General features: G+C 44.8%; 1 long non-coding RNA gene across 1 annotated transcript; it reads right to left on the bottom strand.

Annotated features, from left to right (window-relative positions):
* Positions 1-6,355: 6,355 nt before the first annotated feature.
* LOC133959323 (uncharacterized) lies at positions 6,356-7,489 on the bottom strand. The gene is made up of 2 exons (XR_009921783.1): positions 7,068-7,489; positions 6,356-6,874 (listed from the first exon to the last, which is right to left on the bottom strand). It is a non-coding gene; the product is annotated as an uncharacterized LOC133959323 (long non-coding RNA).
* Between the last annotated feature and the right edge of the window lie 2,362 nt (positions 7,490-9,851).

Below are 9,851 nucleotides of genomic sequence, written 5' to 3'. Positions count from 1 at the left end.
AAACTACAGTAAGTGTTCAGTAAGTTTTAAAAAAGAGCATCTGACCCTCAGCAATGTAAAAAACGCTTCATAAACAATTCTAAACTTTCACATGCTACGGATTCATTAATCACCACAATGAGCCTGTCCTCCTGGAATCCCATCTCGGTGGAGACATCAGGGATTTTTACTGCAGCAGTAATAATGTGCAGTGGACGGGGGGGGGGGGGGTGCTGACAAGAGGCCAGATCTGCCATCTGACAGCCTCCATTAGAGAGAGACTGGGCAGCACGCTGGGGTTAACTGGTGCAGATCCATCTGATATGGCACAGCAGCAGATGCTCTCTCTCTCTCTCTCCTCCACCGCCGGCTCGGTGCAGCTCCGTCCAAACCTCCATCTTTACCGTTTGCATGAATATGAGCCTGAAAAGAAACCGGCTGAGATCTCTGTTGGTTCTGATGTCGGGTGTTTGAAGCTCACAACTCACTTTTATACGATAAGAGGCAAAAAAGAGAAAAACCTACATGACATTTCTTAAAAAAGAATTATTAAAATCAAAGCTGCACTCAGACCCCTTGTTTGTTCGCCTGTGAGTTTCTGTTTGTGGTGACACTTCATCTTTTCGTCCATGTTCATACAACAACATGTCAACTCATCCTTCTGTTCATTCCCCACAAACCATGTTTCATCCTGAAGCTATTCATGCAGACTGCAGACACTTCCATTCATTTCTGTCGTCCTCATTTCAAGGCCTGAGACAGAATAATTGCCGGCTGCGCTATTTCTAATTTAAAGGCCTCTTCAGACTGTGAAGGCCCCAAAACTCCAGCACTTTAAAAACCGTGTTGAAAAACAAAAAGCTCTAAAAATTGAATCTGAAGGCGAGGGACAGATTTGGAGGCTGGAAGCTTCTGGTTTCTGATTCTACTTTGACCAGATCACGTTTCCCCCAGAGGCTGATTCCTTGTCCGTCAACAGCCGAGGGGCACAGAGATTGGAGGCAACGATTGAAATCAAATTTAGAAAACACAATTTGTGGCCCATTCTCTGATGTCGCGGTGAAATCGTCCCATCGTTGTTAGAGGTGGACGTCCCTGATGGCTGTGGAGGGCGGGGTCTTTCCTAACACATCAAAAATAAATAGTGGCAGGTTTGTTTTAGAGGGTTTATTTTTACTTCCTGTGGTCATCAGGAAGAGAAAAACACAGATTTGAAGTTTTTAGGATGAGCGGATCAAAAGGGAATTGAAGGAAACAGAGACAGAAGCACAGAGAGATTTATTTATTAGTAGGTGTGGTGATCAACTTGTAGCCCACTTATGCACTAAATTAAGTTTTATATTTATTCCACAGTGGATTCAAGATTCTCTGCAACATTTAAGTAACAAAACATGGAATCAGACTCTGAACGTCTTTTTAAATTCAGCTCTGTGTCAAAGTGAAACTGTTCAAACCTCTGACATCCACAGGGAACCCGAGCTGCATCACATCCACAGATCTCCACATGCCACCGGGGAAAATAACCTTTACATTAATAAAACCTCTCAATCAAAAGATAACAGGACCTGCTGTAACCTGAGGCAACCGGCGCGGCAGCCATCTTCTCATGCAGCCGGTCGGGGGGGCCGGCACGACAAGAGCAGACGTGTCGGCCGCACGTGGAGAACCAGCATCGATAAACATCTCTGGTCCCTCCCTGGTTCCACGACGGGTTCCTGCTCCTGTCGGGTGTTTGTTGTGACTACAGCGGATCAGATGGAATCTGAGAGGAGACACGACTCTCTCTCCACATCTGCTCACCTCAGGAGAAAGTCTGGAGCCGCCTCTGAAACCAGAGACGCAGGAGAAGCCGTTTTGGACAAACATCGACAGTTTGCTTCACCGCTTTCTGCTCAAAACAAGTTCCTCCCACTGTGAAGACTGAAGTGATAAACTGAGAGAAAAGGTGATTTCTCAGTAGCACTTAAAGTTACTAAGTTGTTTCCATTGCTTTTTGTTTGATTGTTAGCAAGATTACGATAAAACTACACAACGGATTCCTATGTAGCTCGGATCAGGAGGCAAAAATCTATAGATCTCTATGACTGTGTGAATTCATAGAGATCTCTGTGTTGTCATATTCCTTGTTAGGTCCTGAAGCCCTCTCTTGAATCCATCTCATCAGTTAAACCAGTAAACAAGTGAAACCAGAGAACAGGAGCCGCCGATGAAAACAGTTGTTACCTCAACTGAACTGAACTGAACTGACCTGAAGTCAGTTACATGCAAATGAGCCTCGCTGTGTTTTAGGAGGTCAGATTGTGTCAACTAAGTTGTCAGTCGGAGGGAAACTGACATTCAAATACTGGTTCAACTGGCGCCCTGTGTGTTGTCCTCTGTGGTGGACCACACCCGGCCATCAGGGAGGTTAAAACAAACAGAAGAAGAATCTCTGAGCAGATTTCAGTCACTGCACCAAGTCGTTCATGAAGAAATAATGAGCTGATCCCACAGACGTATTTCTATATAAACCTTAGTTCTCTTTTATTGTATAACAACATGTAAGAAACACTTTTCAATATAACACAGTTCTTCCAGGCCTCAGAAATGACCACAGAGATGAATCAGTTCTGAAGAGCAACAAAGATTGATTACAAGCCAATTTATATAAGTATATATAATACGACTCCAGCTCCATATTTTAACACACACACGTAAGAGAGTGACACAAACATGCTTCATATAATTCAAAAGGCAAATAAGCCATTTCGGAAACTGTTGAACTAGTTCTTTAAATGAGTCTTGAGCTTTGTAGCAGATCTCTTTCTGTGGATTTTGTATGTTATGTGCTATACGTTATGAATTATTCTAATATATTTGCTACCAAAGCCTACCAGTGACCAGACGTCGTCTCCAGAGGACAGACCAGTTCTGCTTCTGTGGTAATTGTCCCCCCGCTCCCTGACTGTCGGGGGACACGTCTCTAAGTGAATCCAGATCCACCGCTGACAGAACGCGGTCTCTGTGGATCAGCCCACTGAATCCTGCTCGTCGCTCCCTGATGGAGTCCGACAGATTTAATTGAGTGGTTCAGTGTCTCTCAAACTGGTAATTTAATCATGGTGCTGGTGTCAGGGGCTGGGCTGGGCAGGGAGGGGAGGGGGGAGGGAGGGCAGGGACGGGAAAGGACGATTTTTCACTCACACCTTCAGGAAACTGCGAAGCTCAGCTGAGCGTTAATCACGAGTGATCATCATTCATAGGCTGGTGGATCCCTGGAGGCCGGGGGGGTTATTGAATCTGGGTTTCAAAAGGAAGTGGATTTTAAATCAACACCACGAGGGAAAGAAAATGTTAAAATGAAAAATAAAACAAAGTTTCACGCCAAGACCTTAATGGAAAACTAAAGTAGTAAAGGTCAAACCACTAGGGACTGGTTGTGATAGATTTTATATAAATAAGACGTCGACTCTGAGTCCGAAAAGTGTCTGAGACCTGTATTCTCTCGAATGACCAGTAGAGGACGACTCCACTGGTTTTTAACTGGAAGTCGGTGAGACAACGACTCTTCTTCTACTTCTCCCTCGATTTATAACATTTCACTGAGGAGTTAATGTACATAAGTGTTTCTATTCAACAACACCTTCACTCTTAAAATGTAAAGGTTGAAATATACTAAAGTTAAATAATCTTAAATACTAGGAGTATAATCAAAAAACAATTATTCACAAGAACCTATTCTTTACCAGTTTCAAAACATAATTGAAACAGATTAATTTTGTCGATAAGTTGAAGAAGAAACCAACAAAGTCTAAAGCTGAGGCACATTAAAAAATGGCCTTTAAATAGCAACTAAATCTATGTATTTAACTTCTGTGTAATTTAAGTAGCATCTGATCAAAGTATCTGCTCTGTGTTCAGAATCATATTTACATTTAATGATATATTATATTGTATTTTCACATGAGCTCATATTTCTTTTAATGTCACGATAATAAAACAAATAGAAATTAAAAACAAGGCCTGTGATTTCATCGTAATCTTATTAAATCCCACGTTCATGTGATTTTCTCACTCTCTCACCTCGGAGACACCTAATTGGCCGGGTGTCAGCCTCGCTCGCCCTCCTGCGCCTCGCTCGCCCGGTGGCCACACATCAGCTCTGGATGAACGGCAGGCGGAGGTCAGCACATAATCACCTCTGATGAATATGGAGGAGGGCCTTTGGGTGGACATGGGAGTGCTGCCAAAATATGATAACGACCCCTCGTCTCCTCCGCGGCGCCTCCTCGGGGAGTCGTCCACGCTCTCATCTCAAGGTTGTCAGCAAAGCGCAGGCGGGGGTGTTGTGGGGGGGGGGGGGGGAGGGGGCATCGCAGCTCCACTCAAATCAGGAGATAATGTGAAATATGGAATAAAGCTCTGGGTTCTAGAGATGTGTCAAATTATGACACTTTCTCCCAAGCGTTTCAGCTTTGATTCATTGCAGTCAGAAAAACATTTGTCCATGACTCTTCTACAAACCTCAGTGACATCAACATGACCGTGATGGTCCTGTATTTCTAGATGAATGATCATAAAAGCTTCCTTCTTCAGAGGACACTCTCACCACGGCCCCTGAAGACCTCCTCCTTCATAGACCTCGAAAGGCTGAACCAAGGTCTGGTTTGTTTCCCGTGAACGGCATCACCCTGCTCTTCCTGCACCAGCAACAGATCTGAAGTCAGACACACGCCTAGGAGGTTTTACTGCACTTTGGGTTTTTCAATACGTGTTCTGTAAAATGTTCGTTAAAGAGTGATACTTAAGCCTTTGTGGGCTCGGTGTGAAAAACTGTTCCTTAAAATCACTGACTTCACCTTTGAGCAGCACATACTCCTGTTTCTGACTCTCTGGTTGAGTTACACATTAACCAAGCAGAGGACAGAACCATTAGTTATCATCTGAGGGTCCGTATCAACATCCTGGTGTGGTATCACAGAAGCTAAAGGGCTCATTGTGTTGTGATCGTGCTCCGAGCAGATGAGCTCCGGTGCCACGTCTCCTCCATTCCCCCCCCGAAGTGGCTGTTTGAGATGAGGTCATGAGTTACTGAGGCTAATTAATATGGGCAGTGCAGAGTGTGACAGGCTGAAGGATGGTGTCTCTCATCCACAGCCATTTCCCCTTATCTCCATCAGCCACTCAGCAACTTCACCCTCCTCACCCCACTGCCTCCACCCCCCCTCGGTGGAGATGGGAGATGTTCTCACAGACTGCTGCGTTAAGAGGAAAAATAATAACAACAACTCCGAGCTCTGGATGTGAGCAGACTCCGTTTGGATGCTCGGCCTCGTTCTGTTTTTATTATAAATGCTGACGAGACATTATTCATTATTCATCCAGAAGTCCAGCGGGTGATTAGAAAAAAGTCAGCCACTAAAAATAGACTCGTGATTTCTGGCTTAAATATCCGTTCAGCTGAATCTTCATCCACTTCCTGAGCAGCTGAGCTCAGTGAGAGTTTGACCTGAGCTCTTTCATAACGTAAAGACGGGCCAAGAACACAGATGGCAGATATTAACACATAAAATGAAACCGAAGAGCTCAGAGATGATAAATATGAATATTATCACGATTATGAGGCTCGAACATAGAGCATATAAAGAGGGACAATGTTTCTTCACTCCTAAAATATCCAGGATACAATAGTCCATCAGTTTCAGCCGTTTATCATGAGGTTTCACTTTGTTTTTATCAAATCAAAAGACTAATTAACCCAAACTTACCGAGACATGAACACTTGAATATAAACCAGCATCATAAGAATTACCTTAAATGACAGAAACCATATTTGAGACAGAAATTATTTACAGGGTTTCTGCAGGTGTTGGTCTTGTTTGTAGTTTTATTAAAGCTTAAGAACATGGACATGCTAAAGTCCTGCAGGTATTTCAAACCTGGTGTGTGGAAATTTTAACATATTTTAAGCATAAGATTCAGAATTTTTTAATTAGAAGACCCTGGATTGATTGAATGAAGTTTGTCTCTCCGGCTGGGGGAGACTCCGGTTCACGAAGCTGCTCCGGCCAAAGGCACCAGCTCTTTCTTCTTCTTCTTTCACAGACGACTTCTTCGGGCAATCGGCACGTGAAGAGCATTTCCACAAATAAGATGAAAAACGTGGTTCAAATTACCAACCCTCCATTCAACGCCACACTATTACGTCACTTGGTGTTTGCTTGACAGCCGATAAAACTCTTTAGTCTTGATTTAATTTATACAAAATAAAACACTGTAATTCACCTTTATCTGCATTTTTAACCAATAACTTATTAATATTATTAGAAACTTAAACTTATTAGTATTGTCACAAACTGGCTCAACATATGTGACAAGGAGGGGAGACGAGTCAGGATTGAAAGTGCTAAATGAAAAGGTTTTATTATAACTTGAACAATTATATGTACAAAAAGCATGAGGTGTGGAGAGTAGTGGCATCAGTGGTGAATGTAGTGTATGGATGAGTGAGATGTGTGTGCTGCTGTTGAGTGTACAAGGAAGACGCCAAAAAGAACCAAGAACCAAGAACCTGTAGCGGCGTGGAGCCTAGGAGAGAGAGAGAGACAATGAGACCAGGCTGGCTTATATCACCTTGGGTAGAGGCCTAGCCAGGTGTGAGCACCTTGCCCTAACGACCCTCCCTTTCTGCCAACTCCTGCAGGAAGTAATCAGCTGCATGATGCTAGCAGAAAGGGAGGGGTCGTCACACCCCCCTCCATAAGAACGAGGTTCCACCTCGTGTTATACATCAAATAAGTGTCAATATGTTCCAATCTGTCATGGTTCATACGTTACCAATAACTGACAGTCAGTACTGCACTCCCCCCAGGCTGCATCCTCCAGCACATCCCTCCATCCTCACCAACCCAGCAGCCTTGGTACCAAAGGAGCATTTTAAGGGAATGAAGAGCCGAGAGATGAGCAGAGGAGAACATGGAAATGAGAGACAGCATGAATAAATAGACTAAGGGTCCACAGGTGCCCGAGACAGGGCATCTGCCATTACATTGTCAGTCCCCTTAATGTGTCGGATGTCTAGGTTATATGGCTGCAGGAACAGCGCCCACCTCATTAGCCTCTGATTAGGATTTTGCAGTGACTTCAAGAAGGTGAGGGGGTTATGGTCAGTGAAGACAGTCAGCGGAGATAACCCTGAGCCGACATAGACATCAAAATGCTGCAGAGCCCAAACAAGTGCCAAAGCCTCCTTCTCAATCACTGAATAGTTGTATTGATGCTTGTTAAATTTTCTTGAGAAGAAGCTCACAGGACACTCTACACCCTCCGCATTCTCCTGCAACAGGACGGCCCCAACACCCACATTGCTGGCATCTACATGAAGTTTAAAGGGCTGATCAAATCGTGGCGCTGCCAGCACTGGGGCTGAACACAACAAGGCTTTTACACTGTCAAATGCATTTTGACACATTGAAGACCAAATATATTCAGCTTTAGCTTTCAAGAGGTCGGTCAAGGGTGCAACCACAGATGAAAAGTTTTTGCAAAAACTGCGGTAGTAGCCTACCAACCCTAGGAAACGCATCAGCTCTTTCTTGGTGGTAGGGGGGGGAAACTTTTGCACTGCCATGACCTTGGCCTCCACAGGTCGAACCTGGCCTTGACCCACCACCTTCCCAAGATAGGTCACAGTGGCTCTGGCAAACTCACACTTGGCCAGATTTACTGTCAAGTTGGCCCAGACCAACCTGTCAAAGAGAGCACCTATACGCTGTACATGTTCTTCCCAGGTGTCAGAATACACCACAACATCATCTAGGTATACTGCACAACCTGTAAGCCCTGAAACAACCCGATTCATTAGCCGTTGAAATGTTGCAGGAGCATTCCTCAAACCAAATGGCATAACAGTGTACGAATACAAGCCAGAAGGAGTTATGAAGGCTGAAATATCCCTTGCCCTTTTGGTGAGTGGGACTTGCCAGTACCCTTTGAGAAGATCAAATTTGCTCACAAATGTGGCTGAACCAACCATATCAATACAATCTTCCATACGAGGAAGTGGATACAGATCAGGTTTAGTGATACTGTTCACCTTACGATAGTCAGTACAGGGCCTCAAACTAGCATCTGCCTTTTTTACTAGGAGGCATGGGGAGGCCCAGTTTGATGAACAAGGCTCAGCAATATCATTACCCAGCATGTACTGTACTTCAGCCTCCAACTGTCTCCTTTTTTCATCTGACACACGATAAAAACGCTGCTTGATGGGCTCAGCAACTCCAACATCTATGTCATGCTCAATTAAGTGCGTTTGGGTTGGGGTATCAGAAAACAGTGATAGATAGCTGTTAATTAGTTTAATCAATTCATCACGTTTAACCACATTTAAGTGCCCGACAAGGATATTTAGATCTTGTAACGTCTCTGAATTTTTCAACCGGCCCCGCAACAACCCATCATCTGGAGCAATATCCAACCCTTCCTCCTCAACTACCACTAGTTCAGACATGGAAGAGGTCAAAACAGGGCCAGAGACCAACATTGGCTTGGCTGGAGAGCTCTTCGGCAGTGGAGACACAGACTCACTAGTGTGATATGGCTTCAGGAGGTTTACATGACACAACCTTGTAGATTTTCTACGGCCAGGAGTTTCAATCAAATAGTTTAGATCAGAGACTTGACGCACCACAGAGAAAGGACCACTGTACTTAGCTTGAAAAGGGGAATCTACCAGAGGCAGAAGAGTAAGTACACGGTCACCTGGGTTAAACTGGCGAGCCTCAGCCCGTTGGTCATATCGTTGCTTCATCTTGCCCTGTGACTTCTGCAGCTTTTGCTTAGCCAGCTCACCTGCCCTGTACAGTTTCAATCTGAAACCACTAACATAATCCTTAAGATTTGGAGGTGGATCCTCTGGCAAACAACCATCTTGCAAAACTGCAAGTGGGCCACGCACTTTATGGCCAAACACCAGTTCATTCGGGCTGAATCCAGTACTTTCCTGGATAACTTCGCGAGCTGCTAACAGCAACCAGGGCAGCCCACCCCCCCAGTCACCCGACAGTTCTGTACAATAAGCTCGCAACAGTGATTTCAACGTTTGGTGGAAACGTTCAAGCGCACCCTGACTTTGCGCATGGTAGGCTGTTGATTTGTTATGCTTGATGTGTAATTGTTTAAGCACCTGAGCAAACAGATGGGATGTGAAGTTAGAACCTTGGTCAGACTGTATGACTTTAGGGATGCCAAATACTGAAATGAACTGAGTCAACGCTCCAACCACGGCTTTGGCTGTAATGCTGCGAAGTGGGTAAGCAGCAGGATACCTGGTAACCTGACACATTACAGTCAGCAAATATGTGTGTCCAGATTTGGACCGAGGTAGGGGCCCCACACAATCAATAATCAAATGCTCAAATGGCTGTCCAATGGCGGGGATTGGCTGTAGAGGAGCAGGTTTAACAACCTGATTTGGCTTGCCAGTGATCTGACAGGTATGACACGTCTTAACGAAAAGAGCAACATCTCTCTTTAAGCGTGGCCAGAAGAAATGCTGCAATATACGGTGGTAAGTTTTACGGACGCCAAGATGACCTGCCACGTCACCATGTGACGTCTGGAGCACTTTATTGCGACAGTTTGTAGGGACAACAACTTGGAAGATTGGCTCTCCTACAGATGCATCACCATGTGACAGCCACTTCCGAACCAATAGCCCATTTAGGAGGAAATAGCACTGGGCAGTATCCCTCACCTCTGATGCTGGCACAACTTGGTCAAACAGCTCCATTAAAGAGGAATCAGCCTTCTGTTCTGCCACTAGCTCAGCCTGAGAACCCGCTAACTGGTCAACCAGCAAAGAATCTGGCAACTCCAACCACTCTGGCTCC

Source organism: Platichthys flesus, chromosome 8 (assembly GCF_949316205.1).
Source record: "Platichthys flesus chromosome 8, fPlaFle2.1, whole genome shotgun sequence".
Classification (NCBI taxonomy): domain Eukaryota; kingdom Metazoa; phylum Chordata; class Actinopteri; order Pleuronectiformes; family Pleuronectidae; genus Platichthys; species Platichthys flesus.
The sequence above is the reverse complement of the archived record's forward strand: the minus strand, read 5'-3'. Positions and strand labels throughout refer to the sequence as shown.